Below are 23,239 nucleotides of genomic sequence, written 5' to 3'. Positions count from 1 at the left end.
TTGAGTATTATGTTTAGATACACATTGTGACAAACATTTATTAATTTGTATCAAGTAAAAAAAATACAAACAAAATAATAAAACCACATTACTGAGAGCTATAAACATTTCACGGAGACTGGGGTGAAAAGGACACAGCAAGCATGAGTTTTGTTCTTTTTCTTCCTTGTGTGCTCTAAATTCATCTTTCCCTCTATGTTACCCAGGGGAGCAATGATCTTCGGTATATAATGGAAAAAGCTAGAGAACGAAGGTTTTCACCTCGCATTGGGCCTTTAACGCATCCGGACTGAACCAATGTTGCGGCTTAAAGTGCCAATTTGCTGGTAATAGAGTCCTTATGGCTTTTGCTGTGTATGTTATGCAGCCAAATCAAGGACCGAGTGACTGTGGGAGCTTTAAGTCTGCAGTCGTTAAACAGAAATAGAAATGTGCAGTGTCTTTCCTGGTCAGCCAACTGTGCAGCAACTGTGGCTAATAGTAAGAGATTCGATTGGAAGTCAGAAGATGCTCCCATTTCGGGAGGCTTCTCAGTGTGACTCTGGACAAATCATCTCACTGTTCAGCATCCTCGGCAAATGCGTAGGGAGAGCTTATTAATACTCTCTACCCAGGACTGTACTGAATGCTAAGGATCATGGCCCGGGGCACGGCATTTAGAAGGTCACTGATTAGCTGTGGAGGGTGATTTCGACGTTGCGGCCTGATGTCCCGCGTTCAGTGATATGTTCTGCCATTTCCTAGCCGGCAAGCCTTAGGTAAGTTATCCTGCCCCGGCCTCAGTTTCCTCATCTATAAGGTAGGGATAATGCGTGTTACCTTATAGGACTGCTTCCAGAAATACAGACCCAAGTAAGCATGGCATAAACACAGGTGTGGCTGCTGCTATAAAAGCAGTAGGTGCGATTGTTATTATTTGTAGTAGCAGCAGTAGCATTTCGGCATTTGCACCAGAGATATAGTTATCAAGATAGATAATGAATAATAAGTGCCCAGGGAGAGGTTCAAAAGAAAGGTCCTACTTGAGAACCAAACCATTCACACTCACAAAGCTTAATGTCTACGTCAGTATAACCTTACTTTTCCACTATATTCATCACCATGCATCGCTATTTCAGGAAACTCTTGCCTGAGAAGTTGTAGATAACTTGATTGATCATTCCAGAAACTTTCTGAAAGACCCATCAACTCTTCAAAGAACGCTCCAAATGATTTTATACCTTGCATCTTTGAACCTCACAGATTGGAACCCCCACCATAAATTCCTCACCACGCTGTGTCCACCAATCTCGAACCACTATGTCACGATCCTTGGCCGTATTCTTCATCAAGCCTATGACCTGTCCCGCTGAAAGACTCACTTTAAACTAGACTTCAAGCTCTCACACGCACCCCTACTTTCCCTGCCCCCTCTGAAATGCTGCTTAGATGCCCTGCAGAAGAGTTAGCTCTGTCTTATCGATAGGTTGTTTTGGAGATATTTTCGGGAACTAGCATTTCACCTAGTGGGAGGCAAAATGGGAAAGAGGAATTTATTTTCTTCTACGGACAACTAACACTATGCCTTATTCACAGGAATTGCTCAACGCTGACCAGATGAACATCTGGAGTGACTGAACACATGAATGCACCATCCCCTGATAAACTTAATAACTCAAGGGGCACCTGGGTGGCTCAGCTGGTTGAGCGTCCAGATTTGGCTCAGGTCATGATCTCACAGTTCATGAGTTCAAGCCCTACATCGGGCTCACTGCTGTCAGAGCTGGCTTTGAATCCTTTCTCTCTCTCTCTCTCTCTCTCAAAATAAATAAACATTTAAAGAATAATAATAAACTGTGACTCAAGTCATTTTTAAAAAATTTTTTAAATCTATATTTATTTTTGTTTTTTGAGAAAGAGAGAGAGAGAGAGGAAGACAGCGCAAGCAGGGGAGGGGCAGAGAGAGAGGGAGACATGGAATCTGAAGCAGGCTCTAGGCTCTGAGCTGTGAGCAGAGAGCCCAATGCAGGCTCGAACTCATGAATCGTGAGTATGACCTGAGCCAAAGTCAGATGCTTAACCAACTGAGCCACCCAAGTGCCCTTCAAGTCATTTTAAATATTAATAAAATCCATGCTAGAAAAGTTAATATTTATGACCATTTATTTATGAGGTGGGCCTTGTGCAAAGTTCCTATTAAAGGGTAATTTTTTGAGAAGTAAAATCATGACCTTATAAAATGAGCACCTGTCAATGATTTATTTAACTCATAGCTCATCCATCTGGCTTATTACCGCCATCCATTTTCTGTGAGCTATTTCACAACTTTGTAAGTTGTAGAAAACTGATGGTAATACAAATGACTCTTGTGGATGATATGCAATTTGAGGCCAGTGGAATGCAGTTAATCAACGCCTTGGCTATTGACTAGTTTTGCATCTAGCTGTCGATTGATTTCATTTCTTATCTATACTTATAAATGGGTGGTACTCTTCCATTATAAATGGATTCTTCTTTGAACTGGCTGTAACATGTTGTCAAACTGCTTTCCAAAGTGATTAGATCATTTTATATTCCCCTCAGTGTATGAAAGTCCCAGTTCTTCCACATCTTTGCCCACACCTGGAATAGTCAGTCTTCCTGGTTTTAGTAATTTTAATAGGTGTGAGGTGGCATCTCATTGTGCTATTAATTTGTATCTTCGTAAAAACCAGTGATGTTGAGCATCTTTTCATGTATTTATACACCGTCTATATATCTTCTTTGCTGAAGTGTCTGTTCAAATGTCTTGCCCACTTTTATTGGGTTGTTTATTTTCAGATTGAGTTTTTAAAGCTCTTTATGTAGTTTTGATACAAATCTTTCATCGGTTATATTCTTTGCAAGCGTTTTCTCCCACTTTGTAGTCTGTCCTTTTATTCTCTGATTAGTGTCTTTCAAAAACAGACATGTTTCATTTTGATTAAGTTCAGTTTATCAATTTGTTCTTTCATGAATCATCCTTTTGTTGTTATATATAAGAAATCTTTGCCTACACCGTGCTGCAAATATTTTCTCCTGTGTTTTCTTTTATACAGCTTTGGGTTGCTCATAGAAGTCCATGGTACATTCTGAGTTGATTTTTGTATATTGTGCCAGGTAGGAATCAAAGATACGGAAACCCAATTATTACAGCCCCGTTTGGTGAAAAGACTATCCATTCTTCACTAAGGTTCAGTGTTACAAGATGAAGAGCTCTGGAAACTGATGATAATTATTGCGAAATGTTATGAATGTATTTAATACCACTCACTTTTACATTTAAAAGTGGTTAAGATGGTAAAGTTTGTGCTATATATAAATGCCACCATAAAAAATGGGGAAAAAATAATTCAGTGAGGAAAGGATAGTCTTTCCACTAAATGAGGCTGTGATAATTGGGTATCTTTAATAGATATGGGTGTATTCAGGTTATCTAGCTCTCTTTGAGATTTAGTAGCTTGTATCTTTCAAGGAATTCTTCTATTTCAACTGTTTTCTAACTTATTGGCACAACTTTTTAGAAATAGTGTTACTTTGGTTTTTAAACAATGTAGAATATGTAGTGATGTTGCCTCCCTCATTCCTCATGTTAGTAATTTGTATTTTTATTCAATCAATCTGGCTACATGTTAATCAATTTTATTGATCATCTTAACCAATTTTTGGTGTCATTCATTTCCTATGTTGTTTCCCCATTTTCTGCTGCATTCACTTCTATTCTGATCTTTATCATTTTCTTTCTTCTGTTTACTTTGAGTTTCATTTGCTCTTTTAAAAATTAGTTTCTTGGGGTGCCTAGGTGACTTAGTTGGTTAAGTGTCCAACTCTTGATTTCGGCATAGGTCATGATCTTGTAGTTGTGAGACTGAGCCTTGTGTTGGATGCTGCATGCTGGGCATGGAGGCTGCTTAAGATTCTCTCTCCCTCTCCCTCTACCCATCTCCTGCGTACCCTTTCTCTTTCTCTCTCTCTCAAAAAAAATTAGTTTCTTGAAGACGAAGGTAAAATCATTGACTTGAGATATTCTTTTCCAAGTTAGACATTTAGTATCGTAAATTTCCTCCCTAAGTACTGCTTTGTCGACAACCCAAATTTTGATATGTTGTGTTTTTACTTTCATTTAATTCAAATACTTTCTAATTTCCCTTTAGATTTCTTGTTTGACCAATTAGTTATTTATAATTGTGTTACCTCGTTTCCAAGTATTTGGGCATTTTTCTCCAAGATTTTCAGTTATTGATTTCTGTTTTAATTCCAGTGTGGACAGAGAACGTACTTTGCACAACTTGAATACTTACTCTGTTTACTTGCTCTATTAAGAAAGAGACTGAATCTCTGTTTATAATTGTTGATTTGTGTACTTCTCTTTGTCGTTCTCAGCTTTTGCATCATTTATTTTGAAGATCTCTTATTAGTACATGCATGTATAGGATTATTATGCCTTCTTGATGAATTGATCTTTTTATTGCTTGAACTGATCATCTTTATCTCTGGTAATATGCTTTGCTCTGAAATCCACTTTGTCTCACATTTATAATGTCACTTCAGTTTTTTTTCACTAGTGTGATGGACGTACTCAAGATGACCCTCATTGTCATGTCCTTGTTTAACGGCCTCCCCATAAGTACTGGTGGGACCAGTGACTTGCTTCTAACCAATAGAATATGGAAAAGGTGATGGGATGTCACTCCATTTTTTCTTTGTTTGATTTTGGATAGTTTCTATTGCTGTGTGTTCAAGTATATTAATTTTTTTTCCTGCTAGTTCTAATGTGCTATTCATTTCATCCAGTGCTATTTTTCATCTCAGACGTTGTAGTTTTTATCCTTAGAACGTGAATCGGGATCTTTAAAAAGCATTTTTCCATGTCTGTATATAACTTTTGAACATACAGAATATGATTATAATAATAGTTTTGATGTCCTTGTATGTTAATTTCAACATCAGGATCAGTTCTGGGTAACTTTAAATTGATTGAAATTTCAATTGATTGAAATGCTTAGCCAACTGAGCCACCCAGGCTCCCCCCCCCCCCCGTCTTTATCAAAATATATAAAACCTCTTTAAGGAAGAGTCAAGAGCTCAACATAAAAGGCTGTCAGATGAGAAACATTACTGGGGGGAAGTCAGTACTGCTGGGTCTGAGTTTGACCAGATGTGTTGGCACAGCAGTGTCCGTGGTCGTTGTCTAGACTCTCCCATTACTCTCTTCCTCCCCTCCCAGCAGATTCTAGCCAGAATTCCTCACAGGCACTTCCCAGGGGCTGTACAATTCCCCAAGTCCAGGGGATGAGCCCTTCCGTTTTAGAGCTGGAGGAAGCAGAGTTTATCTTCTCTTTTTCTCCTTAGCCAACGTTGATTTTGACAGGAGCTTCTGCCTCTGTGGCAGCCCCTGAGATGGGGGTCCATCTAGATCAACTAGAAGGAGGGTGGACCCCTTTCTACTCACAGGCTCTGAAGGGAACTTTGAGCCAGTGCCGGTCTTATAACACTTCGGGAACTCTGGGTGGAGTCTCTAGCCTCCGAGGCAATGCTGAGACTGATGCTGTCATGGAGGTGATTGACAGGGGCTCCCGCCACCATTAATCAGAGAAACAAGCTGGCCTTTCCTGCCTGTCTGCATTTGCCTGCAACTGACATCCTGTTAGCTGACTTATTACTATTATTATTTTTCTTTTCCTTTTTAGACAAGAAGACCTGCACATATCAACTCACATTATGCATGCCTGTGCATTCAAAGAGGCTTAAACAAATGAACAGACAAGCAAGAAAAAAAAACTGTAAAGGAATCGCACACAGCATAGAAACATGGCAAGATTTCTAAATAATCACAGGAAAGGAAAAATCCCCAGAGAAATTCTTTATATTCCACCCTCCCCCACCCCCACTCCATATTTGGATCTAGGGGAAGCAAGGGTCAGTGTGTTCCTGGCTTTGATGCTGAATACTCAGTGACCCTTCTGTGCTAGCTTATTTTTCACTCCCAGAATGGCTTTAGAGATTTCATGCTTCCTGTAGTAGAAGGCTTAGAGGACTCCCAAGACATCCTGTGGCTATGCATAGCTCCGTCACTAGCCACGTCACTAGCCCAGACTCTAATTTTGCATCTGCGTAACCACTGTGGCAAACACAGTGATGGTTTCTATTCATTTTCCTCACAGGTGCCCCACAATTGTCCTGACCTGACTTCTTGCCCATGAAAGGGTATCTTTCCTGCATCCATAGGGGGCATTCTTTGCAGTCTCACCTCACCAGGAGGATGGACAGGAACACTGAAACAGCCATCTGACCGCAGGTGGGGGATTCCCAATGCTGCAGTTCCTACAGTGTCCCTCACATCTGGTCTACGAGCCAAGGGAATGGACCTGATGGTGGCTGGTGCCTCAGCCTTGGGTAGGACTCAAATGACACTACAACCAGAGTTCACATTTCACAGCCTGCTTTATCTTATGGGGAAAAAAAAAATGTAGACAGAAAGATCATCTCTGTAGCAGAAGAGAAAGTCCAGAAATAGACCCAAATACATATGGGAATTTATATATAAAAAGACTAAAAAGATGCATCATTTATAGCAGTGTTAGGGCTCTAGGATAGATATGTGGGAAAACAATTACATTTAATCCATCTCTCACACCTAATACCAAAATGAATTCTAAAATATTCAAAGGTTTCAGTGTGGAAAAAATGAAGCCATTCATAATTAGAAGAAAGCACTTTTTAAAAAAAAATTTTTTTTCAACGTTTATTTATTTATTTTTGGGACAGAGAGAGACAGAGCATGAACAGGGGAGGGGCAGAGAGAGAGGGAGACACAGAATCGGAAACAGGCTCCAGGCTCTGAGCCATCGGCCCAGAGCCTGACGCGGGGCTCGAACTCACGGACAGCGAGATCGTGACCTGGCTGAAGTCGGACGCTTAACCGACTGCGCCACCCAGGCGCCCCAGAAGAAAGCACTTTTAAAAATAATCTTGATGCGGAAAAGGCTTCCAAAGCATGACCCCGGAGCCAGCAGCTATAGATATCGATCAGCTACATAAAAATTGCTCAAAATCCTCTAAGGTAAAAATCGTGTATGCTAAGCAGACCCAACAGGCAAATGATAAATAACCAGCAGATGCAACTCATAGTCAAAGAGTTCATTGCCTGAACAGATGAAGATTCATGTGAATGGATTAGGAAAAATACCCAAACCAAGGACGGAAAACTGACAATGGACGCAAATGGTATGTCAGAAAAAAACAAATACAAATGACTTAAGTAACAAGCATTATGCAAAGCATAATAATAAAAATTTAAATTAAAATTACAGTTAGAATATCATTTTTATTTTATAATCGAAGCATTTAATAACTGTGATGGCAAAGGGTGCTTACAGCAAACTTTATATCTCGCTGCTGGGAGTGACAGATGGTTCACTCACTATGCGGGGGGCAATTGGCAAAATTAACAAAGATTACAAGTGTGCATAGGTAGGCCAGCATCCTCTGGGAGTTTATTGTGGAGATATATATATGTACAATTTTTGTTTGTCTAAGTATATTAGCTTCCCATGGCTGTCATAGCAAATTACCACAAACGTGGTGGCTTAAAAGCAGAGAAGTTTATTTTCTCGCGTTTCTGGAGGCCAGAAGTCCAAAATCAGCATCACCGGTTCGAAACCAAGGTGTGGGCAGGGCCACGCCTCACCTGCAGGCCCTAGGGGAGCGCCCATTCCTTGTCCCTCCCAGCGGCTGCTGGCATTCCTCGAATTGTTGCCACGGTACTCCAGTCTTTACTTTCAGCATCTGAGCTGCCTAGGCATCCCCGTGCACAAAATTCTCCTAATTCATTATGGATAAGATACAAGGATACGAAGCTAAGGTCAAGATGACCTGTGGGGCCACCAGATAGTGGAAGAGAAGACAGGAAGACATAGATATTATGACACCTTAAAACTTGGGCCAGAATTGTCCTGCTTCAAGGGAGTTGGTTCTGTAGAGAAGTTCTAGTAAGTTACAAAACGCAGGTGTCTGGGTGGTCAAGAACCACAGGGCCAGGCATCGCTCTATAGGTCTCCAGTGCTGACTTTACGGTGAAGCCAGGATTGGATTTGCTCAAAGTTAGGATATTTCTATGGCTCGCTTCTTCATTATCAGGGACAATGGTTTCTTCAGTAGGTTTGGGTGGCCATTGAGAGAGAGCCTTTACACAGAAGGGCTCTCTCTACTTGGACACAGAAAAGCCACCGCATGCAGTTGGTGATGGTTTCCTAATCAAAGGATACTGGGACAATGGGTGGCCACGGCCACAGGGCAGGCAGACTCAAGGTGGAAACAGACCCCGTGGCCCCCGAGATGTTTGTGGTTTGTGGCCTCTGAGTTGATCCTGCTTTCCGAGTTCTTTGCTTTCGTCCCTGGGGGGCTGAGGTGAGTTTCTTGTCCTTGGACCTTTTTGCTTACCTCTTATTTGAACTAGTGTGAGTGAGTTTCTCCTTGTAACCCTAAGACATCTGACCGGAATATGGTTCAGTTTTTAACATTCTTTTTGCAAATAAAACACATGTATATCATATCATCTGAAATCAAAGCTTGTCACATGTAAGAGGGATCAACAATGTTGTTACACGAATGCCAAACCATGACCACAATGATGTAAACTGCGAAATACTAACGGGAAAGCATGAAGCGGCGAACAAAGCCATTTAGACTCAGGCGCACCTGTGTTTCAATCTTGACGGCATCATTTACGTGCTGTGTGACTTTGGGCAAATGAGTTAAGCTTCCTGAGACCATTTTTCCATCTGCATATGGGGGAGACACCACATGCTGTTTTGCCGAGAGGATTAGAGATAATACATGTGCTATGCTGAGCGAGGTACTTGGCACCTAGCAGATACTCATTGTCATGTGACGCTGAGTTCATGAGCAATGAACTAGTTCATGGATTGTGGCTGTAACGGCAACTGTCGGAGTGAAATGAAAACTACACTTGTACGAGTACACTAATCTGAAATCAACAAATGTAGATCCACCGGTGGCCGGGTATGTAAGTGAGAAGGGTTGGAGCGTGTGTGGAGAAGCAAGCTGATTCCGACTGCGTGAAGAAACTGCCTAACACAGGGTGAGGATATCGAGGGATTAGCTGCCAAAATGTACTTTGTGTTACAGGGAAAACCAACGAATTCCTGCACATGGAGTGAGTGGCGTATCACAAAAGCCAGCCAAGAGAGCATGGAATGTCCTATATGTTGGATAAAGGAGAGACGTTAGGAACAGTTACGACAGTGACTGCAGTGCCCATGACAGAGGAACAGACGGGATAACCCCCAAACGCACAGATGTGGGGATCAACCGATCTCCAAAAACTCAGAATCTCAGGTCTGTGAGTTATTTCATTCAGGCCTCTAACCCCAGGTGATCTTGAATCACAAAAGATACTAGGTGTTCCCCTTGAAAAAGTTGAAAAAGTCGAAGTGCTTTGCTCTAATATTACGAATATTATGTCACCTGGGGATGCAAATCCTGTTAAAATGCGGGTCCAGACACCGCAGGTCTGGGTGGGGCCTGAGACGCTGGATGTCTAACATTCTTGCAGGTGATGCTAACGCTGCTGGTCCACAGCCTGCAACTTGGGGGAGCAAGTCTCTACATGATAGAAAAAGCCACTGGGGAAATTAGCCATTCCTCTAGATTTTCCACATCCACAGTACGTTTACACAGAAGGAGTTGAGAACGGAATAGAAATCAGAACCTGGAAAAATATATTCTTCCAACCCACTCGCAAAACCCTGGACATCGGAGAAGAGCTTTGGGGTTGACACTTCCACCTGGTGTCCAAACTGACAGGCTTGCTCTGTCCCTCCGCACCGGGACACTTCCTTCAGCCTGGCCCTGCTCTTCAATGGCTGTGCCAGAGTTAGAAAGAGGGCGGAGCATGATTTTGGGGTGAAGACAGGAAGCAGCCTGCGAAATCATGTCACTCTAAGGTCTGCAATCCTTTCCGCTGTGACAGTTCATTGTCACTTAGCAGAAATTGCTGGTTATGAATATTTAACAAATTTGCAATTAGCTCATCTACCAACATGATTACTGAGATGGAGTAAGCCATTGAATGAAGCTGCTAGGATTATGTACATAATGCTTTCTGATTACACATGCTTACACATCTGCTTTTGTTTTTCCCTCTTCTCTGGCACCATTTTTGCTAATTTTTATCAAACCACACGCCACATCTCCCTGCTTTCTATCGTCTTATACCATGCTAAGCGGGTAGAGGAAGGCATTTTTCAGATTGTGGAGAATATTTGGCGTTGGGCTTCAGAGGCAACTGCTTCTGATGCAGGGTTACCCTGCAATAAGAACGCCTGGAATCTTTCCCGAATTCCTCACCACTTTCATCTGCAGTCCAATTACCAAATTGCCCAACTTCGTCTCTCCATTTCCAAAAAGGCATTACCTATTATCTGCTTGATTCATCCCAGTTGGGCTGTAATGCAGATAAATTAAAAAAAATAAAATAGGGGCGCCTGGGTGGCTCAGTCAGTTAAGCGGCTGACTTCGGCTCAGGTCATGATCTCGCGGTCTGTGAGTTCCAGCCCCGCGTTGGGCTCTGTGCTGACAGCTCAGAGCCTGGAGCCTGTTTCGGATTCTGTGTCTCCCCCTTTCTCTGACCCTCCCCCGTTCATGCTCTGTCTCTCTCTGTCTCCAAAACAAATAAACGTTAAAAAAATAAAAAATAAATAAATAAAATAAAATAAAATAAAACAAATCCACAATGGAGGGGAGAGATCGCTTCATTTAAAGTACAGGAAATGTTGGCAACTCACTGGCCACGTGACCTTGTCCCTAACTCCTTTTATTTCCTGGGCTCGATTCTCATCTGTAAACAGAAGACAACCATTACCTTCCGGTATTTACTTATTAAGATCATACATTGTTCTCCCTATTCTGCTGGAAACAGCTCCCTGCTACTCCCTTGGAGAAGTAAAAGAAAAGAAAAAAAAAAAAGAAAAGTAAAGGATTTACTCTAGGGTAGGAGGTAGAAGAGTAGGGCAGAGAATCATTTTTCTGTATTCTATCCAGTAGGAGCTTTTTCCTCTGGTGGTGAAAACAACTCCAGCAGCAACGTGGTAGCAACTTGTGCTTGATCCTAGGTACAAAACACACACACACACACACACACACACACACACACACACACAAACCTTGCACAGGGCAAAACAGACACCATCGCTATGCTTTGACTATTAATTGGTTCTGTTGTTGAAGGGCTTTTATTTTTTCCAAGTGTATTTCAAACTGTCATCAAGGCAGGGCACATCATATTATCTTTGAGCTCTTTGCTGAATGGTGCTGTCTGATTTGTTGATAGATCCCGTACTCTGTTTTTCTTAGCATTTTTAGAAAATGATCTTGATTATTTCTGGCATGCAGCTTGGATTTCTAAAAAGTCAGTTTCAGAAGTGTGAAAGACAATCATGAATAGTATAAGAGTTACCAGAAGCTACTGATAATAATAGCCATGCTATTTTGCATAGGAGGGTAGGGCTTTTATGTTTGCAAAATGCGTTCACTTGCATTAGGTCATGTATTCTGCTGCTACTCACAGACACCTTCTGTTTTTCAGGATGGCCTTTTCCCAGCCCTTCTGCTGTTGGAGCTAAGGCTTTGCATTTGGAATCATCCCAGCTCTGATTACACCCTAAGGACCAAACGTAGGAGTCAGCAACCTGCTTGTCTCCCTCATTTCTTTCCTATTGCTTATCATTAAGGATCATTAAGGATAATATCAAAAGGATATTCGAACATTTATTCATTATTCATTCATTCAGTTAGCCTTTCACCCAGTGACCATTAGGCGTCAGATAGCTGCCCTTTGCTCCATTGTGGGGAAACAGAAATGTGATACCCTTCCCACTCTCAGGGAGATCATTGCAATGGCAACGTCAGCCAGGAAAGTCAAGGCCCCGTGGGGTCACAGCCTTGCTGGAGGCAGTCATGGACAAAGGCTTGTGGACAACCGGCTCGGCCTGAGGCAGTCAGCAAATGCTTCCAGTGGGTAAGTCCCTGGGTATGTGTACTTAGCCAGGAGAATGGATGATGGATGGGAAGAAGGCCGTTTTGAAGAGGGGGGTGGAAAGACAAAGATTTGGTGCCCAAAATAGCATGGCCTGGTGAGCAAGGCAACACAGCAAAGCATTCTACATTCTGCTAAGATACAGTTAATTGTGTAAGTCTTGGTTATGGAAACTAGCAAATATGCACAAAGCAGAGGGAACGGTATCATGAGGTCCTGCATGCCCACTGCCCAGTCTCAATGATTTTGTGTTCTTAAAGGAAAATGAAATTCATATCTGCCATTAGCTTGATGGCTTCAGGAGGCCACACGATGGAAGAGAAGAGAGGACTCTGAAACAGGTCTGTGCTGACCCACAGACTTCTTGACAGATGACAAAGCTGGCATTGCAGATCTGTGGGGAAAGAGTAGAATGTTCAATAAATCATGAGCTGATAATTAGCTATACGGAGAAAATATTTTGGGTCCCTCCTCCACAATCAAGGTAAACCTCAATTCCCACTCCAGGCTGGATTAAAGACAAAAAGCAAATCATTAAAATTGTTGGAGAAACCGAGGAAGAAAACTATGGGTTTGGGGGTCTGGGAGGATTTCTTAGAGTTAAAAATCACAAACCTTAAAAAAAAAGTTGTAAATCCAATTATACTAGGACAAAGCACATTTGTTGTAGGCCAAGATGAAAAATTCAAAGTACAAACCCCAGTCTGTGAGAAAATATCTGAAATGTATTTAATAAATGTAAATGATCAGGATTAAATTCCAGAACATATAAAAACTCTTACAAAGATTAACAATCCAATAGAAAAATCAGGTTGTTACCTGAGCAGCCAATTTTTAGAAGAGGAACATTTGAACATTTGAAAATACATTAAGCCTCACTTAGGCTTCCTGATTTACTGAATCGGGAAATTCAGGAAATCAGATTAAATTCAGGAATTTAAAATTCAGAATTCAGGAAATTCCGATTAAAACCACAATGCTCTGAAGCAACCGGTGTTGGTGAGGATGTGGAGAAAAAGGAACCTTCGTGCACTGTTGGTGGGAGTGCAAACTGGTACAGCCACTGTGGAAACGGTATGGAGGGTTCCTCAAAAAGTTAAAAATGGAACTACCCTATGATCCAGCAATCGCACTACTGGGTACCCAAAGAATACAAAAACACTAATTCGAAGGGATACCTGCACCCCTATGTTTATAGCAGCGTTATTTACAATGGCCAACGTATGGAAGCAGCCCAAGGGTCCATCAACAGATGAATGGCTAAAGAAGACATATACAATGGAATGTTGTTCAGCCACAAAAATGAATGCACTCTTGCCGTTTGCAATGAGATGGATGGAGCTAGAGAATACAACGTTAAGTGAAATAAGTCCGTCAGAGAGAGGCAAATACCATATGGTTTCACTTGTATGTGGAATTTAAGAAACAAAACAAATGAGCCAAGGGGAAAGAGAGAGAGACCAAGAAACAGACTCCTAACAGCAGAGAACAAACTGATGGTTACCAGAGGGGCAGTGGGTGGGGCATGGGTAAAGAACTAGGTGATGAGGTGTAAGGAGTGCACTTGTCTTGATAAGCACTGGGTGACTAATGGGATCGTTGACTCACTATGTCACACACCTGAAGCTAATATAATGCTGTGTGTTAACTAACTGGAACTACATTTTGAAAAAATCACAATGCTCTAGGGTGGATCACATAGCAGGATTCACTGCTGTTTTTAATATTTTTACATCTCAAGCTGGGTGGTGGGTACATAGTATCCACTAGACTATTCTATATACCCTATCGTATATGTGAAGCATCATATATATGCACATATGTGTATATATGCATATATATTTATATGATACATTTATGTCTATAGAATATATACATATATACACACATATGTTATGTAATGTTGTATTTCATTAAATGAATTGGCGCAAAACTCTTTGCAGGGTTTGACTATCTATCATGAACACCTTAAGAATTGCATGGTATGGGGGGCACCTGGTGGGTCAGTTGGTTAAGCATCTGACTCCTGATTTCGGCTCAGGCCACAATCTCATGGTTCATGGGTTTGAGCCCCATGTCCTACTCTGCACTGACAGTGCGGAGCCTGCTTAGGATTCTCCCTCTCTCTTTCCCTTTCTGTCCTCCCATTTGTCTCTCTCTCTCTCTCTCTTTCTCAACATAAATAATAAACAAGGAATATGCAACATTCCCTTAAAAAAAAAAAAAAGAATCGCCATTGTATGAGAACAGTGCAGTTGAACTTGGTTGGTCCCCAGAAACTGCAGTTGACATAATTCAATAGGTGGCCTGAGAGGAAGTCGAGGCCTGGCATGCTCTGTGCCATAACTGGATACGATGATCCTGAGGCATGCCATTCAACCTCTCTAGACCTCCATTCTCTCACTTGAAAATTGAAGGCATCCTATGCAAGGCCCATCGGCACTGCCTCTTGATTTACAATTCTCTATTACGGCAGCAGTTCTCAAAGTGTGTTGGAAAGAATCCATGAGATGCTAATCAGGATTCCTTGAGAACAGAGCTCTGTTATCAAACAAGTTGGAAATCATTTATCATTGTAATGCGCCGTCCTTTGGGAGTGTGGTTGTGCAGTATGGAGGCAGGGAAGGAACAGGAAGCGCTCGCTTGTGGGGGAGAGAGGCCCGGGAGGAAGACCAAAGCACCTCCAGCATGTTCCCTTGTGCTGCCCCATTTCTGGCTCCGGGGATGTGGGAGTCCTTTATTTGACAGACATATATTCAATTCCTTTGTGCAGCCAGAGATAATGAGACACAGAAGGGGCAGGGAGACCTTCTGTTCTATGCTCCCCAAATCCCCTCTTTGGAAGCACGCTTAGGTGGAAGCCTTATATTGCTTTGGCCTGTGAGAAAACAAAGCCAGCTGGCTGCACCTGCTTCCTGCTCAGAGCTTACCAGATGTAATTGAAATCGGGAGAGGCTCACACGCAGCATGGGTGCCTTCCTTTGTGAGGCTGGTAAACAGCTTCAGCCTGGGGTTTCATTTTCTGCCAAAAGCAACGGTCCAATGAATAGCTGTTGTGTTCTTGGGACCTCACTCGACCCACTCTGGGTTTCAGATCCGCACCTTTTTAAAAAATTTGTTTAATGTTTATTTCTTTTGGGAGAGAGAGAAGTGGGGGGAAGGGGCTGAGAGAGAGAGAGAGAGAGAGAGAGAGACAGAGAGACAGAGAGTCCTAAGCAGACAGTCAGCACAGAACCCCATGTGGGGCTCAAATCCACGAAACTGTGAGATCTTGACCTGAGACGAGATAGAGAGTCAGACGCTTAACTGAGCCACCCGGTGCCCTCTTTAAAAAGAGGAGGTTGGGGGGCGCCTGGGTGGCTTGGTCGGTTAAGCGTCCGACTTCGGCTCAGGTCATGATCTCACGGTCTGTGAGTTTGAGCCCCGCGTCAGGCTCTGTGCTGACAGCTCAGAGCCTGGAGCCTGTTTCAGATTCTGTGTCTCCCTCTCTCTCTGCCCCTCCCCTGTTCATCCTCTGTCTCTCTCTGTCTCAAAAATAAATAAACGTTAAAAAAAAAAATTTAAAAAGAGGAGGTTGGAGGGGTGCCCGGATGGCTCAGTCAGTTAAGTGCCTGACTTTGGCTCAGGAGCTCGGTTCAGTGAGTTCGGTTCGTGAGTTCAAGCCCGCGTTGGGCTCTGTGCTGACAGCTCAGAGCCTGGAGCCTCTTTTAGGTTCTGTGTCTCCCTCTTTCTCTCTGCCCCTCCCCTGCTCACACTCTCTTTCTCTCTCAAAAATAAACATTAAAAAAAGAGGACATTTGGTAGGATTATTTCTGAAGGTTTTTCTTGTTCATTCATTACCTAAGACATTTATTATGTGGCCTTTCAAAGTCCCTTAGGACTTGGCTGAAGGCAGCGTAGAAGTATTCAACAAGGGAATGTGTAGTAAGGCATTCACTGCACAAATAGTTATTGAGCATCTACTGTGTGTATCACTGTTTTCAGTGCTAGGGAGACAGCAGTGAGCAAAAATAGAGAAATTCTTTTCTCTTGTAAAGATTACATTTTAGTATGAGGAAATGACGATACTTAAAAAAACTGAACATCAGGTACCATCAAGTGCCACAAAGAGTAAGGAAGCAGGATATGTGGGCAGAGAGTGGCAGCCAGGGGTTATTTTTGTGTAGGAAATTCAGGGAAAACCTTTCTATGAAGGTGCTATGTGAGCCGAAACTTAAATGTGGGGAAGGGTAAGCCACTCCTGGTGGGAAGAGTATACTAGGGAAAGGAATTGACATGTGCAAAGGCCCTGAGGTGGGAGTGTGTCTGGCATGTACAAGGGACAGCATGGCAATAGGAGGAGAGTGGCTGGAGATTAAATGGGGGAGCTAGTGGAAAGTGGAGAAAATTCTGGATTTCATCTGGAATGGGATGGCAAATCAAAAGAGGGAACTGAAAAGAGAATTGACATGATTTGGATAAAGGTTTAGAGAAAAGATTCCTGTGGCTTCTAAGAGGAGAGCAGTCTGTGGTGGGCAGGAGCACAGGGAGGGGAAGCAGGGACCCAACAGGAGGCTCTCCTATCGTCCATGTGAGACACGGCTTGCAATAGGCTTTGGGGTGAAACTTTGAAAAATCCTAGGAAAGGACTCCAACTGGCTCAGCCACAGCCTGAGTGGCAGGATTCTGTGACCAGCAGCTCTTCCTTGAAACCCACGGCCGGGACAGGAGAAGTGATGCCCCAAGGGAATTGGTGGAAAGGATGTGCATTGCACCATTGGAGAGAGAAAAACAAAATGGAGGGAAGGAAGGAAGGAAGGAAGGAAGGAAGGAAGGAAAGAAGGAGGAAGGAAGGAAAGAATAAAGGAACGAAGGAAGGAAGGGCAAGAAAAAAGAAACTCACCATGGGAATGAAGAGTTGAAGACATGAAAATTAAGAGCTGTGCTCAAAATTATTTCCTCGCATAATCTTGTAGTTTTGAAACAAAGAGCATAGGGTTATAATACATTAATGCTTCCTGTGACATAATCAATAAATTGATGTGCACTGATTACTTCTTAATGTTCTGGGTGAGGGAGGAGGTCTTCACTGCATGTTAAGATAGAGGGAATTAACAGTATCAAGCCACTTTTCATTCTGCCTTTTGTCTTGAAATTTGCCACTTCTCAGCTTCAGCTGACAGTATCCTGTCTGATTTATTGCTTCCTGTAGTTTTTTTCTCACTGCTACCACCCTGTTTGGAAAACCCTTCTCCTTTCAGAAAAGGCAAATCCTACGGGGACTCAGCCCACAAGGAGGTCAATGACTTAGCAAAAGAGGCAAGTCATTACTTAGCCTGGTGTTTGTGGGGAGTGCTTTGGGGGCAGGGGCATTGGGGGAGTTTGGGCTGTGGAAGGTGTGGGAACAGTAGAGGGCCAGGCTTGGTGCAACAGGCAGGGGATGCGGAGCTGGGCAGGCATAGATCAAAGCAGCAGTGGACAGACAGGAGCCAGTGGAACTCTGGGAAGGACCACAAAGGCAAGGAGAGCCACTGAGAAGCTTCTGTGCTTGCTTAGCCCCTGGGAAAGGAACCCTCCCTCTTGAAATGATGGCAGTGAGAGAAGACTAACAGGGACAAAGCTCAGGCATATCTCAGAAAACAAAACCGAAAGTTCTCTTAAATATGGAAGAAACATCGGGGCGCCTGGGTGGCTCAGTCAGTTAAACATCCGACTTCAGCTCAGGTCATGATCTCACAGTTCATGAGTTCAAACCCTGTGTTGGGCTCTGTGCTGACAGCTCGGGACCTGGAGCCTGCCTCAGATTCTGTGTCTCCTCTTTCTGTCCCTCCCTCGTTCATATTCTCTCTCTCTCTCTCTCTCTCTCAAAAATAAATACATGCTAAAAACAAAAAAACAAAAAAAACAAAAAAAAAAAAACAAGTGGAGAAACAGCTCCCTACCACAATGTAGAAGAAAACCAAAGTAGCCCGATCAATCCATCCGCACTGACATATTTATTTTCTAGCTTATATTAAGACGATGCACCAGTTACTATTCTCAGTACCTTACAGGTATTAACTCACTGACTACCCCCAAATAATCCACTTTGCAGATGTGAAAACTGAGGCACAGAGAACTTACATAATGGAACTGGAATTCAGACCTGAGCAATTTGATTCCAGATGCCAAGTTCTTAACCACCTTCCTTCCCGTGGGGGATTCTGATACTGGTTCTGGTACTTTTGTAGTCTCTCCCCTGCTTCATCTTTGAGAAATGTCAATTACATATAATCCCTTCCCTCTCTGATGGTTCGCTGGGTTGAAAATTGCAGACATTCTTTATAAACATGTCAGGCACTTCAAGTTGTGAGCCTCCTTCTATGGTGTGAGAAGTAAGCAAGATGATTAATTTTCAGAAGTACCAAATAAAAGCCATGCTGTGTGGTTAACAATAGGTTGACAACCTATTGGAAATATGTACAAAACCACCCCTCTCCCCACAATGGAGCCCCCAACCTTTAGACACTTCACTTCCTGGTTCTTCTTCTCCTCTTCATTTTGCAGCCTTATTTTTTGTGGGTTTTGCAATGAGCATGTGCCAAAGAACTGAAGTCTCTGTGTCACCTCAAGGAATGTGCATTTCTTCCAATCAGACTACTTTTTGGCCTTAGGTGGGGATACTGTCCTCCGGGTAAGGCTGTAACCTCTGTAGTACTCAGCCAATGAGGAACCAGGGGAGGGACTTCATGCTAGGAGATAAATTGTCTGCTGTAACTGCCCTGAGTGTGCCTGTCCATCAGACACCCGCTCTTGTAAGAACGTTGATTAAAGCCTTGTTTCACTGTGCTCCAAGTCTCTGCATCCCTCCCTTGATTGGGTCTGTGGGGCTTATTTCTCACAGTGGTGTAACACTTTTATTAACATGAATCAAAACATATATGAAGGGGCCCCTGGGTGGCTCACTTCGTTAAGCATCGGAGTCTTGATGTCAGCTCACGTCATGATCTAACCTCCCATGGGGCTCTGCACTGACAGTGGGGAGCCTGCTTGAGATTCTCTGTCTCTCCCTCTCTCTCTGCCCCTCCCCTGCTCGTTCTCTCTCTCTCTCTCTCTCTCTCTCTCTCAAAATAAATAAATAAACAAACATTAAAAAAAGAATATATGTGGAATCGGCTCAGGCATATATGTATTCACACACACACGCACACAACCAGTATCAAGTGGCAGTTGGGGAAATTCTTTGGGTCCCCAGGAGAGGGCTGGGTTCCATTTATCTCTCAGCATCATTGCCAGGCTGTGACATCAAGGAAACCACTTGACCTCCTCTACCCATGGACTTCCACCTCTTCCAGGTACCATTAAATGGCTGACATTTCTCAGGCAGAGCCTCAGGAGAAGAGAGGACCACGACTCCCACAACTGTGCAAGTTCATGGTTCTGGAGCAAAGCTAGCAGTGGCTGTGTTTGATTCCTGGCCCAGATTAGACTCTTACCTCTAAATATGCTGAGTTATTTAAGAGCTGCAGTGCAAAGCTTGTTTGGAAGAAATGCCAGCCCACTCATATTTATATGCAAAACACCTGCATTTGAAGAAACGTAAGTCAACAGCAGGTGGTTCCCATTTCCTGAAAACCAAGGGTGAACTTGCCTCCATTAGCTGGATTTTTTTTTTTTTTTTACAGGTTTTAGCCTGTACACCTGCTCAGACTGGAGGCCACGCTCTCTCAACCAAATTTCCTTGAACTTACTCTGGATATCCCTGAAGTGGGATCCCCATCATTTCTTATCATTCCTCTAGATCACACAGATTAAGAATTTATATGATCAGGATTCAAAGAGAATGAATCTGGCCTTAGAGACAAAATTAAAAGGAAAAAAACAAGACTCACTCCACCGCTATACATATCCTTGGCAGGCAGGCCTTATTACTTAAGGCAGACGGCAGCATGTTGGAGAGGAAAATACTGTAAGTAAAAAAAAAAAAAAAGTTAAGAGATCTAGTTTCACCTTCTTCTGAGGTACTTAGTACCATATCTGGCACTGCAAGGCTCAGCAGAGTGGTATTTAGACGCTGGCATCTTTCCATCTCCTGCAGCCCTTCTAGAAAGCAGTCAGGATTCCCTTGTCCTAAATGGGTCCTCAGCCATCTTTGCACATTAGAATCACCCCAGGAGCCTTAGAAGCCCTACACTTGGGTTCCACCCCTAGTAAGTCTGCGTGTCAGTCAATGGGACCTAGGCAAGCAGCGCTCAAAAATGCCCCCAGGTGATTACAGTCAACAGCAGACTCACAGTACTGTGGGTCTGATGGCTTGTTCTTGGAGGAGACCCCTGGCTTCATACTGGCTTCATACTCTGATTTCACTTTTTAATTTAATTCTACTAACCACGTCTTTTCTCCCGACTCACAGGAAATCCCTCCCATCCCTCCTTTTTTTTTTTTAAACAGGTAGAATTTTAATATATTTACTGAATAATGAGTTGAAGAAAGAGGAGTTATTTGTAAGTTTTAGGTTTTATTTTGGGGGAAAAAACTACAGAAGCAGGAATTCTTTCTCAGAAATGTAACAAACAAAAAGATTTTTGCTTCTGGGCTCTGAGAGCATAACGTGTAATAAAGTGGCAGAAAGAATTATGAACATTTGCACCTTTAAAAAGCTTTGTGTTTTATTTGTAAATTCAGAGAAGAGCAAATTTTAGAAAACTCATTTAGAAGCAAGTTGCTTTAAGGATTTTTTTCCCTCATAATATTAACTGACTACTAGAAAATCATAAAGAGGGAGTTGTTTAAAAATTCAGCTGAGTAAATCTGAAGATCTAATTGGCTCTACTAAATGATTCATGATTGGGGGAGCACCCCATCTAGCAACTAGAGATGCTCAGTTGTAAGAAACGGAAGGTTTCTATTGGAGAGAGGGTAGGGCAAGAGGTTATCAACTAAAGAAAAGGAAGGATTGTTACATTTCCTTTTTGTGAGGATGGAAACTGCAAGGTTTATTATCATGCAAATGACCTCACCCGCACAGATCTGGAAGTTTCAGACTGCTAAAAGATCACATTCCTGGGATAGATTGAAACTGTAATTAAGTCTTAGTTTGTTGTCCTGGCCTCGGGCGAAGGACTCCAACTTGGGCTCCTGTGATGTTTCTTTTTTAACAGTGCAAAGAGAGGACTGTTCTTTTGAATTGGGATTCCTCAATGTTGTACGTTAGGAGGAAGTGAATAAAGGAGAAGCTGACCTCAAAGATCCCAGGGCCCCTGCCTGTGTAGCCCTTTTGCCCTGACGTCCTTCCTCCTCGAAGGAAGGACAGCTAAACAAGCAAGTCTCAAGGCAGGCATCTTGCAACACCATAGTGATGTAACTGATTGTCCTGTTTCATTATTGTATGTGTACTATATTTAAAGACATCAGTTTTGGGGTGCCTGGGTGGCTCAGTCAGTTAAGTGCCTGACTCTTTTTTTTTTAATGTGTGTTTATTTTTGAGAGAGAGAGAGAGAGACAGAGTACGAGTTGGAGAGGAGAAGAGAGAGAGAGAGAGAGGGAGACACAGTATTGGAAGCAGGATCCAGGCTCTGAGCTGTCAGCACAAAGCCTGATACGGGGCTCGAACTCACGAACCGCGAGATTATGACCAGGGCCGAAATCACTATGCTTATCCAACTGAGCCATCCGGGCACCACTTGTGTCCTACTCTTGATTTCAGCTTAGGGCACGATCTCACAGTTCGTGGGTTCGAGCCCTGCATCGAGCCCTGCTGACAGCACGGAGCCTGCTTGAGATTCTCTCTCTCTCTCTCTCTCTCTGTCTCTCTCTCTCTCAAAATAAATAAGTAAACATTAAAAAAAAACCCACCAGTTTTCTGAAATTGGAGATGCTGACAGCTCATTAACTTTTGAAGGAGCTAAAATCCACCCAAAATTAATATATGTGTCAGAAAACTAAGAGGTATGTGCAGAAATATGTGTATATTCTCTAAACCAATTTTTCCCAATTCCCTTTATTTTTCCACTCCCCCTATTCACGAGAAGAGAAAATAAGTAAATAGAATAACATGACATGCATGAACAAATGATATGAAAACGAAACTCATTTCTAATGTGTTTATCTACCTGTCTTCATTTTGCTTAAATAAAATGTAATGAGATATTTTGTCATTTAGCAATTAAGCTTTGGCTGTAACTGTGCCTTTGATGTCCCTAAGTAGGTCATTTAAAAAAAAAATAACCAGGCATTTCCCAGTTTTTCTATGATATACTGTTTGAATTATAGTTTAATATTCACGATTTCTTTGTGTATTACTATTTGCATGCCTATTCAGTGATGTGTGGTTAGCAATTACATTAGCGTTTAACATTTAGAATTGTTTCCTCCTTCCTTTCAAACACACCTATCATTTTTATTTTACTACAGAGACTATAAACTATAAGTCTGGATTTCTAATGTGCTTAAATTACATGTAACAGCCTCAGATTTAATGGCTCAATTATCCTGAAAGCTTGATATTATAGTCATAATAAATGGTAGAAAAATCAGTCATCCTGTATCAGTTATCTGTTGCCACATAACAAATCACGCTAAAGCATAGTGGCATGAGACAGCCATCTTATTATGACCGTGGATTCTGTGGGGCAGGAATTTGGGCAGAACACAGTGGAGATGGCTTGTATCTGTTCCAAGATGTCTGGGACCTTAGGTGAAATGACTCCAAGGCCAGGTATGTGTGGACGGCTGGAGCTGGAATCATTTGGAGGCGTCTGTGCTCATATGTCTGGTGGCGATGCCAACTCTTGGCTGGAACAGCTGCGCAGGACCTTCGCTGGCGATTTCTCTGATGGAGATGGTTTGGGTTTCTCGCAGCATGGTGGCTGGATTCCAGCAGGAACATCCCAGGGAACGGATGGAAGCTATATCACCTTTCGTGTCCTAGCCTTGTGAAGACCATAGTGGGGCTTCTGTTACAGTCGCAGAACTTATCTGGCGTCAAGGAGAGGGACATAGATCCCATTTCTCCCGGGGAGAAATGCCGAGTCACTGTGTAAAAGGGATCTATAGGAAGGAGATGTTAACGTGGCCATTTTCAGGAAGCACAATCTGCCGCACACCCATAGTTCCCTCTGACATCTTTTTTTCACTAGTTCCTTGGAGCTAACTTTTCAAGCTTTTATACTACTTGTTTATTTCAGAGATAGTCTTCCCGGTAGGTAAGTGAGGTGGACTGCTAGG

This window comes from Herpailurus yagouaroundi, unplaced genomic scaffold (genome assembly GCF_014898765.1).
Source record: "Herpailurus yagouaroundi ecotype Mexico unplaced genomic scaffold, PumYag 196, whole genome shotgun sequence".
NCBI lineage: Eukaryota > Metazoa > Chordata > Mammalia > Carnivora > Felidae > Herpailurus > Herpailurus yagouaroundi.
Note: the sequence above shows the minus strand (reverse complement) of the source record.